This window comes from Rhinoderma darwinii, chromosome 2 (genome assembly GCF_050947455.1).
Source record: "Rhinoderma darwinii isolate aRhiDar2 chromosome 2, aRhiDar2.hap1, whole genome shotgun sequence".
Classification (NCBI taxonomy): Eukaryota; Metazoa; Chordata; class Amphibia; order Anura; family Rhinodermatidae; genus Rhinoderma; species Rhinoderma darwinii.
Window position 1 is genome coordinate 204,914,642 of NC_134688.1, and position 18,363 is coordinate 204,933,004.

At 41.7% G+C, this 18,363-nt stretch overlaps 1 protein-coding gene across 2 annotated transcripts in view; it reads right to left on the reverse strand.

Annotated features, from left to right (window-relative positions):
- Positions 1–18,363, reverse strand: part of ARHGAP6 (Rho GTPase activating protein 6) — a 285,658-nt gene that overhangs the window by 137,128 nt on the left and 130,167 nt on the right. The gene's annotated exons all lie outside the window — the stretch shown is intronic.

Genomic DNA, 18,363 nt, shown 5'->3' on the forward strand with positions numbered 1-18,363 from the left:
GGTGTATTGAATTCAATGGGCAATAGGTGTGTGAGAAATGTACCAATATAGGACATGCAGTGAGTTTTACGCAACGGACACACGCTGCATGAAAACTCCTTCATGTGTGAACGGCCCCATTGAAATCAATGGGTTTGTGTGCTGCGGGTGATTTCCTTGTGCAGCACACGGACATTATTCACGTTCGTCTAAATGAGCCCTTAAAAGGCGAAAATTCCATTAAATATATGATCAAGTGATATGGCTTTTAGCCTATTGTTAACTGTCAGCTATGTATATTGTTTTGACCCTAGTACCAAGTTATAGTAATGCTTTGACATCCCTGGCTCCACTAGTGCACAATAGTATCTGCAGCTACCAACAGTTGGGGAGCCACATGCAGGTGGCCAGGGAGCCACATGTGGGCTAGGGAACACAGATTTAAAGAGGCTCTGTTCACAGATTATAAGTGCCCTATTTCCTACATAATGTGATCGGCGCTGTAATGTAGATAACAGCAGTGGTTTTTATTTTGAAAAACGATCATTTTTTAGCAAGTTATGAGCAATTTTAGATTTATGCTAATTCGTTTCTTAATGACCAACTGGGCGTGTTTTTACTTTTGACCAAGTGGGCGTTGTACAGAAAAGTGTATGACGCTGACCAATCAGTAACCAATCAGTGTCATACATTTCTCATTGTTCCAGCCCAGCTTCTTTCACTGCACAATCACACTGTAACAATGGGCTGGAACAATGAGAAGTGTATGACGCTGATTGGTCACTGATTGGTCAGTGTCATACACTTCTCTGTACAACGCCCAGTTGGTAAAAAGTAAAAACACGCCCAGTTGGTCATTAAGAAACTCATTATCATAAATCTAATAATTGCTCATAACTTGCTCAAAAATGATCGTTTTTCACAATAAAAACTACTGTTGTTATCTACATTACAGCGCCGATCAGATTATGTAGGAGATAGGGCACTTATAATCTGGTGACAGAGCCTCTTTAACCCCTTCCCGACATGCGCCGTACATGTACGGCGCTGTCGGGAGGTGCTTCCCGCAAAGCGCCGTACATGTACGGCGCAGTGATTGTGCGGGCTCAGAAGCAGAGCCGGCACCATCACCGCGGGGTGACAGCTGTATTATACAGCTGGCACCCTCCTGTAACTGCCAGGACCGGAGCTATTCTCCGATCCGGCAGATTAACCCCTCAGATGCTGCGCTCAATAGAGCGCAGCATCTGATAGGTTTTCACCCGATCGGCAACCCAGTGATGCAATCGCTGGGTTGCTGTGGCAATCGGACGCCAGAAAATGGCGTCCGAGTCTGCCTTGTACGGGAGCCCATGAGGACCCGCCTTCGGCGTGTCCTCATAGGCTTGCTGTCAGTGAATAACTGACAGCGCTAATACACTGCACTTCGTATGTAGTGCAGTGTATTAGAGTAGCGATCGGGGCATCAGGCCCTCATGTCCCCTAGTGAGACAAGTCAGAAAAGTAAAAAAAAGTAAATAAAAATGTGGTAAAACAATAAAAACACACACATTTCAAATAAAAATAAAGCTAAACTGACTTTTTTCCCATAGTAAGTCTTTTATTATGGGAAAAACCGTAAAAATTAAAAAAACTATACATATTTGGTATCGCCGCGTCCATAACGACCCAAACTACAAAACTATTATGTACTTTATCCTGCACGGTGAACGCCGTAAAAAAAAAACTTGAAAAACAACGCCAGAATCTTTGTTTTTAGGTCACATCTCCTTCCAAAAAATGCTATAAAAAGTGATCAAAAAGTCACATTTACTCCAAAATAGTACTAGTAAAAACTACAATCCGTCCCGGAAAAAATAATCCCTGACACCGTTTCGTGCACGCAAAAATAAAAAAGTTATGGGTCTTAGAATATGGCGACACAGAAAACAAATGATTTTATAAAAAAAGTGATTTTGTTGTGCAAAAGCCGCAATACGTAAAAAAAACTATACATAATTGGTATCGCCGCGTACGTAACGACCCAAACTACAAAACTATTATGTACTTTATCCTGCACGGTGAACGCCGTAAAAAAAAACATGAAAAACAACGCCAGAATCTTTGTTTTTAGGTCACATCTCCTTCCAAAAAATGCTATAAAAAGTGATCAAAAAGTCACATTTACTCCAAAATAGTACTAATAAAAACTACAATCCGTCCCGCAAAAAATAATCCCCGACACCGTTTAGTGCACGCAAAAATAAAAAAGTTATGGGTCTTAGAATGGCGACACAGAAAACAAATGATTTTATAAAAAGTGATTTTATTGTGCAAAAGCCGCAATACATAAAAAAACTATATAAATTTGGTATCGCCGTAATCGTATCGACCCGCAGAATAAAGCGAACATGTAATTTAGGGCGCACTGTGGATGCCGATAAAAAAAACAATAAAAAACGATTCCAGAATTGCTTGTTTTTGGTAATTTCCTTTACCAAAAAATGAAATAAAAAGTGATCAAAAAGTCGTATGTGTTCTAAAATGGTACCAATAAAATCTACAGCCCATCTCGCAAAAAACAAGCCCGCACACCGCTCAATCAACTGAAAAACAAAAAAGTTACGGCACTAGTAATGCGGTGATCAAAAACATCTCAATGCGCAGGCCGGAGGGGAACATTCCTTCAGTTTCAGGGCCCTAGTATTTAGGAACTAGGAAGGGAAGGGACATAGCACATCCGCTGGAAGTGAGGGTGCCCGTATTATACCAGCGCAAAACGTTGTCAGCAATATTTCCCAAACTACGAAGGAGAAAAAGTCCCCAAAAGGTGCAGAGCGTTACAGAAGGGGGATAAGAAAGAAAACCGTTTATCAGTGTGACACCGGCCTGTGCATAACGGAACGCTTCACAGCGTAACACACATCTATGGATAATTGTATTATTTACCCCATTATTATACCCTCTTATTATGCCCTGATATACTCCGCACAGATTACATATGCCACCACATTATAAACTGAAATACCAGCAAAACCCCAAACAGAACTGTTACCAAGCAAAATCCATGCTCAAAATGGCGGTCTATTCCTTCTTAGCCCTACAGTGTGCCCAAACAGCAATTTATGGCCACAAGTAAGGCATTACCATACCCGGGAGAACCCGCTTAACAATTTATGGGGTAACATTCTCTAGGGGCACAACATCTTGTGCAGTGAATAGGCAGATCAGTGGAAAAATTGCAATTTTCACTTTGCACCATCCACTGCGTATTCATTTCTGAAAAACACCTGTGATGTCTAAATTCTCACTACACCCCTTGATAAATGCCTTTAGGGGTGTAGTTTCTAAAACAGGGTCACTTTTGTTTGGTACATCAGGGGTTTTGCAAATGCAACATGGCGTCCGCAAACCATTCCAGCAAAATCTACGCTCCAAAAGATAAATACCGCTCCTTTTCTTCTGAATGCTCCCATATACGTAAACACCCCACATATGGGGTGTTACCGTACTCGGGAGAAATTACTTTACAAATGTTGGGGTGCTTTTTCTTCTCTATTCCTTGTAAAAATGAAAAATGTTGATCTAAAACTACATCTTAATTCTAATTAATTCAGCAAAAAACCTTTGGGATCAAAATTTTCACTATACCCCTAGATGATTCCTCAGGGGGTGCAGTTTCCCAAATGGAGTCACTTTTGGGGTGTTTCCACTGTACTAGTACTACAGGGGCTCAGCAAATGTGACATGGCGCCCAGACACTATCCAAAATCCAAATGGTGCTAGTTCCATTCTGAGCCCTACCGTGTGTCCAAACAGCCGTTTATGACCACATGTGGGGTATTGTTTTACTCGGGAGAAGTTGCTTTACAAATGTTGCGGTGCTTTTTCTCCTTCAGTCCTTGTGGAAATGAAAAAAAAATACCTAAACCTACATTTTATTTGAAAAAATGTAGATTTTCATTTTTACGGCCTACTTCCAATAAGTTCTGTAAAACACCTGTGGGGTCAAACTGCTCACTATACTCCTAGATAATTTCCTCATAGGGTGTAGTTTCCAAAATGGGGTCACTTGTTGGGGGTTTCCACTGTTTTGTCCCCTCAGGAGCTTTGCAAATGCGACATGGCCTCCGCAAACCATTTCTGCTAAATTTGAGTTCCAAAAGCCAAATGGCGCTCTTTCCCTTCTCAGCCTCGCCGTGTCTCCAAACAGCCGTTTATTACTACATGTGGGGTATTGTTTTACTCGGGAGAAATTTCTTTACAAATTTTATAGTGCTTTTTCTCCTTCAGTCCTTGTGGAAATGAAAAACAATTAGCTAAACCTACATTTTATTTGAAAAAATGTAGATTTTCATTTTCACAGCCCAATTCCAAAAATTTCTGCAAAAAACCTGTGGGGTCAAAATGCTCACTATACCCCTAGATAATTTCCTCAAGGGGTATAGTTTCCAAAATGGGATCACTTGTTGGGGGTTTCCACTGTTTTGTCACCTTAGGGGCTTTGCAAATGTGACATGGCCTCCGCAAACCATTCCTGCTAAATTTGAGCTCCAAGAGCCAAATGGCGCTCTTTCCCTTCTAAGCCCTGCCGTGTGTCCAAACAACCGTTTATTACCACATGTGGGGTATTATTTTACTCGGGAGAAATTTCTTTACAAATTTTATGGTGCTTTTTCTCCTTTAGTCCTTGTGGAAATGAAAAAAAATTAGCTAAACCTACATTTTATTTGAAAAAAATGTAGATTTTCATTTTCATGGCCTAGTTCCAAAAATTTTTGCAAAAAAACTGGCCGGTCAAAATGCTTGCTACACCCCTAGATAAATTCCTCGAGGGGTATAGTTTCCCAAATGGGGTCACTTTTGGGGGGTTTCCACTGTTTTAGTTCCACAAGACCTGTTCAAAGCTGACATGGTGCCTAAAATATATTCTAATAAAAAGGAGACCCAAAATCCACCAGGTGCTCCTTTGCTTCTGAGGCCGGTGCTTCAGTCCAGTAGCACACTAGAGCCACATGTGGGATATTTCCTAAAACTGCAGAACCTGGGCAATAAATATTGAGTTGCATTTCTTGGGTAAAACATTCTGTGGTACAAAAAAAATGGATTCAAAATGAATTTCTGGAAAAAAATAATGAACTTTGTAAATTTCACCTCTACATTGCCTTAATTCCTGTGCAATGTCTAAAGGGTTAAGAAACTTTCTAAATGCTGTTTTGAATACTTTGAGGGGTGCAGTTTTTAAAATGGGGTGACTTATTGGGGGTTTCTAATATCTAAGGACCTCAAAGCCACTTCACAACTGAACTGGCCCCTGTAAAAATAGCATTTTGAAATTTTCTTGAAAATGTGAGAAATTGCTGCTAAAGTTCTAAGCCTTGTAACGTCCTAGAAAAATAAAATGATGTTCAAAAAACGATGCCAATCTAAAGTAGACATATGGGGGATGTTAATTAGCAACATTTTTGTGTGGTATAACTGCCTGTCTTACAAGCAGATACATTTAAATTGAGAAAAATGCAAATTTTTGCAATTTTTCGCTAAATTTTGGTGTTTTTCACAATTAAATACTGAATGTATCGGGCAAATTTTGCCAGTAACATAAAGTCCAATGTGTCACGAGAAAACAATCGCAGAATCACTTGGATAGGTAAAAGCATTCCAGAGTTATTACCATATAAAGTGAAACATGTCAGATTTGAAAAATGAGGCTCTGTCAGGAAGGTCAAAAGCGGCCAAAGAGGGAAGGGGTTAAAGTATATGTATCGGTACCAGCAATTTAAAAGTCTATAATTTTTTTGTTTTCTTCATTTACTATTTCTAATAAAGTGGTGCGTCCATAATTCTAGACTAGTTATTAAACACATATACTGTGCTTATTGTAAAGAAAGGACCACAGCATGTGTACACCTTGGGAACCCTACTACAATGAAGAGTATAATGACAGGGTCAAGTAATGAAAATAATTTGATTATAATTCAGGAACACATGGATCTATCCTTCCATTAAATACAGGATGAATAGAAAATATCATGATAGAGGCTATTTTGGGCATTTCTTTGAAAACTCTGAATTGCAAATTAGAGAACATGGTTGGACCCAGACAGATGTTTTTAAGATATGGATTTCATTCAAAGTCTTTTATCGCAACTGACATAGAATTCAATATCTAATTATAACTGAAATTCAACTAGTAATGATGTGGTCTTCAGCTTCACATAGGGAGTTATATGCTATTTACAAGGTGTCATACAGTACTCTAAAAAGATGGAATGCACTGACCTAGATAATTAATATTCTGTATGTCTAATAGTTACTAAGACTCTAGTCATTAGTCTTCTAGTACATTGCTCACATGACTAAATCACAGATTCTAGTCTAAATTACATTTGACTAGCTAAAATAATGTACTTTATAAAAACATGGCTGACTTTGATGGACATGTGTCTTTTTTCAACCGTACTAGCTATGTAACTATGTGAATTATAGCTTTCACGTTCTTCATCAGATATCGAGTACAATGCCTCCGCTTGTTGTTAAGGGATCTCATCTCATAGTACACAAGTACAATTTGATCTTCCAGTATAAAATTTTGAAACGTACCAGTCATCTCTCTTATGCTTAACTGAAGAAATCTAGACATGCCTCTGTTTTACTTGTTTTTTTTCACTAATGGAAAACATAAAAATAAAAAATGATCAATCATATAGTATCTGTATGGGATCTGTAACTACACATAGTAAATGCATTATCTGTCTCTCATAGAAGTATTTTATGAAATAGCATTAATGAAAAAACAATAGAGCTGTGAGGCTCTGCGCTCGTATTTCCCTTATTCTGTTCCGTCATACGAACAGAATAATGGAAATAATTCCGTCACAATTCCCGTCATTTTGCCGGACAAAATAGCGCTGCTTGTTGTGCAATTTTATTTAGCAAATATGACAAATCTGCAACAGAGACTTCGTTAGGAGCCTCGGACATAGATGTGAATGGAGCCTAAGGGTCTGTTCACATCACCATTGGGCCTCCGTTCCGCTTTCCGTTCATCTGTTCCATCAGAGGAACAGAGAAACGGAAAGTATCATTCCATTTGCATTCACCATTGATTTCAAAATCCCAAAATGGGATTTTGTCAATTGCAAAACAGCGGGGGTGGTTTACCTCATTACATGCCCATGCCCCCTTAATTATGTGGGAAAAACGGCGCGACAATTTCGGCGCCGGATAAGGGAGCATGTGGGAGATATTATCCATGCTAGGGACACCCCAATATCTAAGCATGTGCATGCCAAACACCAAGGCCAAGCAGCATGTTTAAAGTTTCAAGCAATTGAACTTATTAGACCCCCCAAAAGAGGAGGTGACTGGGACAACCTAATTCTACGCAAAGAAGCCCAATGGATCCATAGACTGGCATGCATACAACCAGCGGGTTTAAACGAGCAGACTAATTATACTTGTTTTATTTAATATGTTATACCATTCCTCCACCTTAGACGGCCAATATTCACCTTGGGTGGCCTTTTGGTTGGGTGGTTGTATTTTGCATAGTTCACTATGTTTGATATGGCCATATTGGCCACTTAACATATTCAGAGATCTTGCGTTCAAATATTTTAAATGGGAGGGATTCCGCTATCTTGTCCACCCAATATGTGTTTTTAAACTAAAGAGTTGCTTATTTGAGGCAGTCCACTTGCGGTGGGTTACTGTCCCGCAAGATATACTCACAAACAAATTATCGGCTTGCTCTTACCTTCCTCTTACTTGGCAGTCCGGGCGACGCGTCCCTGGCTTCCACTGCGCCTGCGCGTTCGGTTTGATGCGGCCGATGATGACCCCTGGCTGTCAGCTGACGGCGGGGGGTCACATGGGCAGGTGTCACGAATCGAGAGGGTGTTGTGATTGGTCAGTTCATGTATCGCCGCCAAAACGAGGGGTGGAGTTTGGGGCTTATAGTAACCCAGCGCCTGTAATGAAGTATGCCGTTGACATCGATACGAGCATCTTCCCGTGACGCACAGCAGAATATCTGCTGTTGAATACCATTATCGCTGGTGATGAGGCCAGAGTGACCAAGATACGGACCCCTGAGGATGAGTATCTGAAACGCGTAGGGTCTTTCATTGTATACTGAATGTCTGCATAGGGGACAGTAGCATTGTTTTACACCCAGCGCTAGGAGTTCCGGTGTTTTGTTCACGGACACTGGTGCACTTTGGGGATTGTACTACTGTTGTGCCCAGGTTAAATGCTGTTGTCAGTGGAACATTGTTACAAACACTGAGATATATTTATCATAATGACTCAGTGTTTTCTGTTTAATACGTTTTTAAACTATCACGGTGGGGCTTATTTCACAGTGGTGTGTTACCCCTGTTTTTAAAATGAGTTACTAATAAAAGGTATATTTTACTCAATTGTCACTTCAGTGAACCTTCTAATTTTCTCATATTGTGGGAGCACAATTATATTTATATCAATTTATACAGTGAATTCACCATTGATTTCAATGATAATTTTTTTGGTTTCAGTTTGAATCAGTTTGGCTCCATTCCGTTAGGTTTCCGTTTTTTTGACAGAAAGAATAGCGTAGTGTGCTACGCTGTTCTTTCTGTTGAAAAAACAAAAACCTAACGTTGATGTGAACAGGCCCTTATCTCTGATGTCTTTCCTAGGTGGTCTCTATAGCGCTACTCTTGGTATCACATCATGTTGAAACTTGAGAATCAGAGACAAGAAGACTAGCGGAAGGATTGATAAGGTGTTCTTTCTCACTTCCCCTTCTTATCCACACCTCTATTTGCATGTAACACACAGATTAGTCGTATTTTCGTTTGTGCACTTCACTGCTTTAGAAGTTGTGAAGAATTTTCCGGCATCACCCCACAAAGCTTCACAGTAAGGTTTTTATAATTTTATAATATAGTGGTAGCTAACTCCATGACACATTTTTTTCCCAGACCAGAATATGTGTCAGCTTTTTGTTAATTACCTTTAACTACACTAGTGATAGTTGCCAAGTGTCCATAATCATGTGACAGTTAAGCTCCTCCCAGTAGAGGAAAGATTTTTTTTAAAAATGCCAGTTGAAATTAATTATGTGACCTAATTAACATGAAGAAAAAAGACATTTATACATTCCCATTCTTATACCCGACTCCCACTGGTATTCTATGAGGTTTTATTTTATCGCTTCATAAAACCCCTGAAATAATCGTTTGGTGCACCATGATGACATTATCCCATTTAGGATGAAACTAGTGTCAGAGCTATTTAATCTGACCCCATATGGTAGCTGCTATATCTGGTTTATTGTTTTCATTGATAATATTTTCTGTCTTTTCTATGAGATCATTATGAAGTAATGTTTAATTTTATTATTTTATTATCAACATTTGTTATCTGTGCAATAAAAACACCAATATTGCCACATTGTCTATTTAGGGCACGTTCAGACGTGGTGGAAAACTTATCACTGCAGATTTTGCGGAAATAACACATGAATTTGCAGCAAAATTTGTATATTTGACAGTTTGTTCAGACAGGAAGGTTTTGCAGCAGACCAGCTGCAGAATTCAGGCTTTGTAATGCTAAGGTTAAAATCCGCAGTGACTGTGCATGCTGCAGAGTGTAAATTCCGCACCGCAAGCTAGTTTCTGCACTGTTATTTTCCACAACGTCTGTACTAAGTTACCTAAAAATGAATAGAAACCACAGAAAAAAGTCAGCTGCGGTTTTCCACTACGGTCTGTCCGCAGCGGAATACCGCAGCAAATCCGCCACGTATGAGCTCAACCTGCAACCTAATACACCGCGTTCCAAATTATTATGCAAATGTTATTTTTCGCTGATTTTCCTAGTCGATGCAAATGACAGTCAGTATAATCTTCAAGCCATCAACCGTTGGAGTATAATGAGAATTTTATTGAACAAATCTCCTAATGATAACAGATTTTTTTTTTTAGAAGTAAAAAACTCAAAATGTACTGTTTCAAATTATTATGCACAACAGAGATCAAAACATTTTAAAGGTTGTAAAGAGAACTAAAATGGTAATTTGTTAAATGTGCAGCATCAGGAGGTCATATTTACAGAAATCCAAACTCTTTCAATAAAAAAAAACTTAACAGGCCAAGTTACATGTTAACATAGGACCCCTTCTTTGATATCACCTTCACAATTCTTGCATTCATTGAATTTGTGAGTATTTGGACAGTTTCTGCTTGAATATCTTTGCAGGATGTCAGAATAGCCTCCCAGAGCTTCTATTTTGATGTGAACTGCCTCCCACCCTCATAGATATTTTGCTTGAGGATGCTCCAAAGGTTCTCAATAGGGTTGAGTTCAGGGGAACATGGGGGCCCACCATGAGTTTCTCTCCTTTTATGCCCATAGAAGCCAATAACACAGAGGTGTTCTTTACAGCATGAGATGGTGCACTGTCATGCATGAAGATAATTTTGCTACGAAAGGCACGGTTCTTCTTTTTGTACCACGGAAGAAAGTGGTCAGTCATAAACTCTACGTACTTTGCAGAGGTCATTTTCACACCGTCAGGGACACTACAGGGGCCTACCAGCTCTCTCCCCATGATTCCTGCCCAAAACATGACACCGCCACCTCCTTGCTGACGTCGCAGCCTTGTTGGGACATGGTGGCCATTCACCAACCATCCACTACTCCATCCATCTGGACCATCCAGGGTTGCACGACACTCATCAGTAAACAACACGGTTTGAAAATTAGTCTTGATGTATTTCTGAGCCCACTGCAACCGTTTCTGCTTGTGAGCATTGTTTAGGGGTGGCCGAATAATAGCTTTATGCACACTTGCAAACCTTTGGAGGATCCTACACCTTGAGGTTCGCGGGACTCCAGAGGCACCAGCGGCTTCAAATACCTGTTTGCTGCTTTGCAATGGCATTTTAGCAGCTGCTCTCATAATCCTATTAATTTTTTTGGCAGAAACTTTCCTCATTATGCCTTTATCTTTATGCCGCACCAGATCCCCGACCACAAACAAGGGGTTAGCAGAATGTCTTCTATCTGCCTGAGTCTTTTGTATGCTCTGGAACGCCTCTAGGTTCTAGGACAAACAAGGTAGCTAACAGCTTAGCATTGGGTAGTTTCTTGAGGGGCACAAAGTGACACATCTTACTGAAGCGGTCTACTACAACCCACAACACCGACTTGCCTTGAGATGGAGGCAGATCGGTGATAAAATCCATGGAGATATTGGTCCAAGGTCTCTGGGGAATGGGCAAAGAACATAGTAAGCCCGCTGGTCGGGACCTGGGAGTCTTGGACCTAGCACAAATTTCACAAGAGGCAACGTAGGCCTTAACGTCTTTAGGCAACCCAGGCCACCAATAGTTTCTAGCAATGAGTTGCTTGGTACCAAGGATGCCTGGATGGCCAGATAGTGCAGAGTCATGATTTTCCCTGAGTACCCTTAGCCGGAATTGCGGGGGAACAAACAGCTTGTTCTCAGGAAGGTTCCCGGGAGCTGAACCTTGATCAGCCGCAATTTCGGAGACTAAGTCAGAATCAACAGAGGAAATGATTATACCTGGGGGCAAAACACAAGCAGGATCTTCCTCCGAAGGAGGGCTGGCCATGAAGCTACGCAATAAATATTAATATTAATATTTTTAGACCCAGCACTATAAGTGACCAAAAAGTTGAATCTAGTAAAAATACAAGGCCCATCGAGCTTGTCTCGGGTTTAGCCTCCGGTCAGATTCTAGGAAAACCAGATTCTTGTGGTCGGTAAGGACCGTTACCTGGTGCCTAGCCCCCTCCAGGAAGTGGCACCACTCTTCAAATGCCCATTTAATGGCTAAGAGTTTGCGGTTGCCAATGTCATAGTTACTCTCAGTGGGCGAGAACTTCCTGGAGAAGTAGGCACAGGGACGGAGATGGGTGAGGGACCTGGTACCCTGGGACAAGACAGCACCCACTCCGACCTCGGAGGCGTCAACCTCCACGATGAATGGCTCCATTTGGTTAGGCTGAATCAGCACTGGGGCCGAGATAAACCACTTCTTAAGGACCTCAAAAGCCTGGACCGCCTCCGGAGGCCAGTGGAGGAGATCAGCACCTTTACGAGTAAGATCCGTAAGAGGCTTAGCGATGACCGAGAAGTTAGCAATAAATCTCCTGTAATAGTTAGCAAACCCCAGGAAGCACTGTAACGACTTTAGGGAGGCAGGTTGGACCCATTCAGCCACAGCCTAAACCTTGGCAGGGTCCATGCGGAATTCATTAGGAGTGAGGATTTGACCCAAAAATTGTATCTCCTGCACCCCAAACACACATTTTTCGGTTTTAGCAAAGAGTTTGTTTTCCCGAAGGGCCTGGAGCACCTTCCTGACATGATCAATGTGGGAGGACCAGTCCTTGGAAAACACAAGTATGTCATCAAGTTACACTAGAAGAAATACCCCCAGGTAGTCTCTTAAAATCTCATTGATGAAATTCTGGAAGACTGCGGGAGCATTACACAACCCAAAGGGCATGACGAGGTATTGGAAATGACCCTCGGGCGTGTTAAACGCAGTCTTCCACTCATCCCCCTCTCTGATGCGGATAAGGTTATAAGCCCCCTGAAGATCAAACTTAGAGAACCATTGGGCCCCCTGAACCTGATTGAAGAGATCAGGAATCAAAGGAAGGGGATACTGGTTCCTTACAGTGACCTTATTCAAGTTTCGGTAATCGATGCACGGCCTAAGACCACCATCCTTCTTCCCTACGAAGAAAAAGCCAGCACCTACTGGAGAAGTAGAGGGGTGAATGTAACCCTTGGCCAGGCATTCCTGGATATACTCTCTCATGGCTTCACGTTCGGCACAAGAGAGATTAAATATCCTACACTTAGGGAGCTTAGCTCCTGGTACCAAATCGATAGTGCAATCGTATTCTCTATGAGGAGGTAACACTTAAGAGGCCTTTTTAGAAAAGGGAGAGAAATAAAATTAACAGAACAACATGACGTCATGTATTCATTACCCAATTTGGTAAGATCCCCAGTATTCCAGTTAAACGTGGGATTATGCATCTGCAACCAGGGAAGGCCTAAAACCAAATCAGACGATAATTCCTGCATCACCAGTACAGAGCACTGCTCCAAATGCATGGAGCCAACAATGAGTTAAAAAACAGGGGTATGCTGCGTAAAATAACTAGCAAGTGGAGTGGAGTGGATACCCACTACCGGGACAGGTTTAGGCAAATCAATCAATGGCATAGCTAGAGACATAGCAAATTCCACAGACATAATATTAGCAGAAGACCCTGAATCCACAAAGGCACTGCCGGTAGCAGACCTACCCTGAAAAGAGACCTGAAAGGGAAGCAAGATCTTATTAGGTTTCATATTTACGGGAAATACCTGTGCGCCCAAGTGACCTCCCCGATGGTCACTTAGGCGCAGAAGTTCCTCCGGCTGCTTATTCTTACGCCTAGGACAGTTGTTCACTTGATGCTTGTCATCCCCACAGTAGAAGCAGAGACCATTCTTCCTGCGGAGCTCTCTACGTTGTTGGGGAGACACGGAGGCCCCGAGTTGCATTGGTTCATCCGAGTTTTCCGTGGAAGAACGAAGCAATGGAACCTTGGGATCCATCATGGGGGAGCCAGAGGAGAAAGCATAAAAACGTTCAAGTCGTCGTTTCCTGAGACGTCGGTCAAGACGTACCGCTAAAGCCATAACCTGATCTAGAGAGTCTGAAGAGGGATAGCTAACTAACAGGTCTTTCAGGGCGTTCGACAGACCCAATCTAAACTGGCACCTCAAGGCAGGGTCATTCCACCGAGAAGCTACACACCACTTCCTAAAGTCAGAACAATACTCCTCAACAGGTCTCTCACCCTGACGTAAGGTCACCAGCTGACTCTTGGCAAAGGCAGTCTTGTCAGTCTCGTCAGTCGAGATCAGGAAAAAAAAGATCAACAGAGGAAAGTTCAGGGGCGTCAGGAGCCAAGGAGAAGGCCCATTCTTGGGGCCCGTCCTGGAGCCGGGACATAATTATACCAACTCGCTGGCTCTCAGAACCTGAGGAGTGGGGCCTTAGATGGAAATAGAGCCTACAACTCTACCGAAAGGAGAAAAAAGTCCTCTGGTCCCCTGAGAACCGGTCAGGCAACTTGAGGTGGGGATCAAGAGTTGAGATGGGGGGGGCACTACCAGGGTAGCATCACGCTAGGAGATACCATTTTTGGGTCAAATCCTCACTCCTAATGAATTCCGCATGGACCCTGCCAAGGTTTAGGCTGTGGCTGAATGGGTCCAACCTGCCTCCCTGAAGTCGTTACAGTGCTTCCTGGGGTTTGCTAATTATTACAGGAGATTTATTGCTAACTTCTCGGTCATCGCTAAGCCTCTTACGGATCTTACTCGTATAGACACACAGCGTGTCCTCGCTCATCCGACGCGATGAAGTTCCTGTGGGAGGAAGTGAGTGACGTCACAGCGTGATCTCGCGAGGACACGCTGTGTGTCTGTGCACTGCCAGAAGCTGGGTGGTAACGAAGAGAAGTGGATGATGCTGATTCATCAGCATCATACACTTCTATTCACAACGCCCAGCTAGTAAAACAAGTAAAAACGCCCAGATGTACACACACAATACACGCCCAGTTGGACATAACTTTAAACACGCCCAGTTGTACATAAGAAAGGCTCATTTGCATAAATATAAAAATGGTCATAACTTGGCCAAAAATGCTCGTTTTTGAAAAAAAAACAAACGTTACTGTTATCTACATTGCAGCGCCGATCTGCTGCAATAGGAGATAGGGGTTTGAAAATCTGGTGACAGAGCCTCTTTAAGGGTTTATCAAGCACAATTGCGGATAAGCGTTCAAACCTGGCTTATTTTTTGTTTGTGTAAATGGCCCTTTATACAAGGAAACTCTAATACAATACACACATTATATGCTGCTCCGCACTGCAGAAAATCCTAAACTCTGAATTTGAGAGGTATAAATAATGTTGAAAAAAAAGTGTCTTAACTGTGGACACATAGTCTACAAAGGAAAATAACTGAAATGCGTCACCAAAATCACAGGCCTGGTCTGACTGGAGCTGTTGTTGGCTCCTGCCATCTACTGTAAAATGTATGTTTTATTGTGTGTCTGTTCAGGATTATTCAGTGATATTTAATGACTGCATAACTATGGAAAATATTTAAAATCTATTTACAAACACTTGGGACATAGTTTCCAATCACATTATTGTTGCAGACACCACAAAAAAAGATCTAGGGAATTCAATTCACACAGAAGAATTATCTCCAAATATAAAATGTCATTGTTGTGCGATACTTAAATATATCTATTGTGTTTCCCAAGAATTGTATATTTGACAATGAAATATGAGTTCCTAGATATGTGTAGCTTCTCCTTTTGAAATATAATAAAAGTTTTTACGCAACCTTTTAATATATGATACCTCAATGGCCCATATGGATCTCTCATCAACAAAAACTCCTTACATCTGCTGGAGGACTCATTACTTTAGTATTTTTAACAGAAATCCATTCATGATCTTAAAGATTACAAAAATATGGTGCCTTTTTTCCAAAAACAGATCCACTTGTGAGTTGCAGCTTATCCCCATTTACCTGAATAGGGCTGAGCTAAAAAAAAAAACAACAGACACAGCCCATGGACAAGAAAGGCACTGTTTCGGGGGGGGGGGGGGGGTGGGGAAGCAGCCATGTTTTTCTAATCTGTCACAACCCCTTTAAACTCAGGATAGGACTACACGGCAACTTTAGCCGCGACATAGGCCGGACGCCCAAAATCTTTGTATCACATGTTCTATACAAAGCAACAAGTTATTATTACATGTTATTTTCTAAGCATAGTAAAGTTATTTCAGAATTCTTAAGTATGCGGGCTCAAAAAAACACTACTACACCATTCCACTATTAAATTTACCTACTTGGAAGGAGCATCTAAATGCTAATTTAATTACATTGTAAACAGCAGATGGTTAATAGGAAGGGTAATATACATTGTAAGTTGTATTTTAGTAGTGCCATAGTTTACAGCGAGCACATGGCCTTAAGTGATATTACACTTGTTCTTTGACCTAATTCTTTGGCAAAAAAAACATTTAGTTATAGCAATCTTGATATAAGCCAGTTCTCTGACTAAGCCAATACTATGCACACAAAGCCCATGTCAGAAAATAATTGCCTGCAACATAACCAATGTGCGAAAAGTAGCACTCATAACTGTTTATATATCAGGCCAAGGAACAAGTCACTGACCACAAACCTGTCAAAGCATTTTCTCACCTAAAGCTAGAATGAAGGAAAATATTTATTAATAATTGAAGAATGCTACAAGCCGTCCTCTGAGGATAAAACAAGAGGAATGTGTGGAAATAATCTCTGTGCCAGGCTTCTATTTTTCCGAGGTGGTAAAAAGCAAGTAGTGCTATAATTTGAGTCACTACTTGCAGTAATTAGGTTTTTGGTTCATAGTTGTTGAACTGGAATACAGATGGATATACACATTATAATAATCTGAAGATTAATAACATTTTATCTGCTCAGAAATTGAATAGTAAGAATATTTAAAGTCATTTGAAGAACTCATTGATACAAATATGCATGAACACATTAGTATACTGGTATCTGTTTTCAACATCTACTGTATTCTGGTTGAGTGAAAGATATACAGGTATATATGGTCTCATAAAAATATAGATTAGGTACACAATAAATGACAAACTTAGTAGATGATAAAATATGGTTATGGGTCAATATAACCCGAAGCATATGAGGGTACATCCTAATGAGCAACATATATTGAGTGGAGTGGGCAGGTTATTGGGGCAGTAGGGGAGGATAGCTGTCGGGACAATTTTCTTATGTGTATAGAAAATTGTGTAAATATTCGATTTAGGCCTATATCTTTTTTTTTATTAGATCCTATATCTGAATTATATCTATAGCAGTTAACATTTTTCATGCTGCTTACCCAATTTATTGGACAGCCACCGTAAATTGAGGGTCAGAACTGCTAACTTCTTAAGCTGCCGATACAAATTAGACTAATATCAGCGGATCCCTCGACCCATCAAATATGCACGGGGATGCCCCAACTGTCCCCGGACATGGATTTAAACATTCCCAATCTTTTGTTGGTGCCGGAGATAAGTTGCTGCTTAAAATGTTTGGCTTGTCCCCTCTCCCCAATGTTTTAAACAAGCAGGGAGGTTGAGGAAGATTAACCCCTTCCTGCATTTTCACGTACATGCACGTCAGGGAATGCGGCTGGTTAGCGCATTCCCACGTGCATGTACGTGATGCAGTTAAACTGTCACAGAGCCGCAGGACGAGGTGACAGTTCACTGTAAACTGCTGTCCGAGACAGCTTAGCAACAGAGCTAGCCCACAAGGGACCAATCACAGTGGTCCCCTGTCGGCGATCGCTGTCATTGGTCTGTCAGTGCAGACAGACCAATCATAGTGGAGTGACGTAGGCAGGAATTGTTTTTCTATATTCTCCATCTCTGATCTCCTCTGTTGGTTTTGAGAGGAGATTAGAGACGGATTCTAAATTTATTTGTGAATTAAATATACCCCCACAGCCTGATCAGTCAACCCCTGTGCTGACCAGTCACCCCAAAGCTTGATCAGTTACCCCCTGTGCTGACCAGTCACCCCCCACAGTCTGATCAGTCACCCCCACAGTCTGATCAGTCACCCCCCACAGTCTGATCAGTCACCCCCACAGTCTGATCAGTCACCCCCACAGCCTGATCAGTCACCCCCTGTGCTGACCAGTCACCCCCTGTGCTGACCAGTCACCCCCTGTGCTAGTCAGTCACCTCCTGTGCCCCATCAGCACATCCCTGTGCCCCATCAGCAAATCCTTTTGCCCCATAAGCAACCCAGTGTGCCACATCAGCAACCCAGTGTGCCCCATCAGCACCCTAGTGTGTCCCATTATCATTAGTTTGTGAATTAAATATACCCCCACAGCCTGATCAGTCACCCCCTGTGCTGACCAGTCACCCCCACAGCCTGATCAGTCACCCCCTGTGCTGACCAGTCACCTCCTGTGCCCCATCAGCACATCCCTGTGCCCCATCAGCACATCCTTGTGCCCCATCAGCACCCAAGTGTGCCCCATCAGCACCCTAGCTTGTCCCATCACCCCATCTGTATCCTCTGAAGCCTAGTGACAGACATTACTGAATCAGTTCAGTCAGCCAGACTGTGTGTGAAACCCCTTTGGTTGGGTTTTTCTGTGTTTTTTTTTGTTCTTTTAAAATACTAAAAAAAAAATACAAAAAAAACTATAAAAAAAAAACCTATAAAGAAAGTTTGTTAGTGAGCGACAGGGATAGTAAATTAGTTAGGGATAGTATCAGTCTAA